The sequence below is a fragment of the Carlito syrichta genome, unplaced genomic scaffold (assembly GCF_000164805.1).
Source record: "Carlito syrichta isolate Samal-C Ts95f unplaced genomic scaffold, Tarsius_syrichta-2.0.1 Scaffold307930, whole genome shotgun sequence".
In the NCBI taxonomy this organism is placed as follows: Eukaryota; Metazoa; Chordata; class Mammalia; order Primates; family Tarsiidae; genus Carlito; species Carlito syrichta.
This window is the reverse complement of record NW_007252026.1, coordinates 816605-817491: the sequence shown is the minus strand read 5'-3', so window position 1 is coordinate 817491 and position 887 is coordinate 816605. Positions and strand designations below refer to the sequence as shown.

At 39.6% G+C, this 887-nt stretch overlaps 1 protein-coding gene and 1 pseudogene across 2 annotated transcripts in view; both read right to left on the bottom strand.

Moving 5' to 3' along the window:
• ANO4 (anoctamin 4) overlaps positions 1-887 on the bottom strand; it is a 383517-nt gene that overhangs the window by 334608 nt on the left and 48022 nt on the right. The window lies entirely within an intron of this gene.
• On the bottom strand, positions 8-582 carry LOC103267088 (annotated as a pseudogene). The gene has a single exon (XR_504736.1). The product of XR_504736.1 is annotated as a 60S ribosomal protein L22 pseudogene (transcript).

Genomic DNA, 887 nt, shown 5'->3' with positions numbered 1-887 from the left:
CATTTTCAATCAGGAAAAAAAGTCTAGTTACAATACTGAGCAGCAGCCAAGTGAGGCCCTTTAGCATGACTTCAATTCGCTGTGCAATCCACACTGCAGAGATACAAGGATAAACCACCATTTTGGTTCCCAAGTTTTATTCAAGAACTCATACAAAATATTGAAGATAAATGAATTTTCATCCTCATCTTCCTCCTCTTCTTCATCCTGGTTAATTTGGAAGTAACGCAACTCGTAACTCTCTTTGCTGTTAGCAACTACGCGCAACCAATCACGTAGATTATTCTTCTTCAAATATTTTTTGGTGAGATATTTCAAATACCTTTTGGAAAAAGGCACCTCGGAAGTCACAGTGATCTTGCTCTTGCTCCTTTCAATAGTCACAACTCCTCCACCGAGATTCCCAGCTTTTCCGTTCACTTTGATCCTCTCTTGCAAAAACTGCTCAAAATTGGCTGCATCCATGATTCCATCTTTTACAGGGTGGGTGCAATCAAGAGTGAACTTCAGAAACTGCTTTTTTTTGCCCCCCTTCACCACAAGCTTTTTCCCTCCCGGAGCCGAGGCCTCACGCGGAGCCATACTAACCACGGGCGCCATGGGGGGCAGCGGAGGCAGAAAGGCCTTTTTCTTACAAAACTGGAAATTTGCAATTATAAACTCAATTTCTTTCATAGTTGTAGCAAATTATTCAAATTACCTGGGTAATATTAGGCCAGTTGTGGTAGTTTGTATTTCTTGGCTTGTTGATTTGTTTCGTTTACATTGTCAAATTTGTATGTGCAATTTGTGTCTTCTCCTTTTTCTTGTTGATCTCGTTAGAGTTTTTGTCAATTTATTGACTTTAATGAAGTACCAACTAGTTTAATTGGTTTTCTCTATTGTTT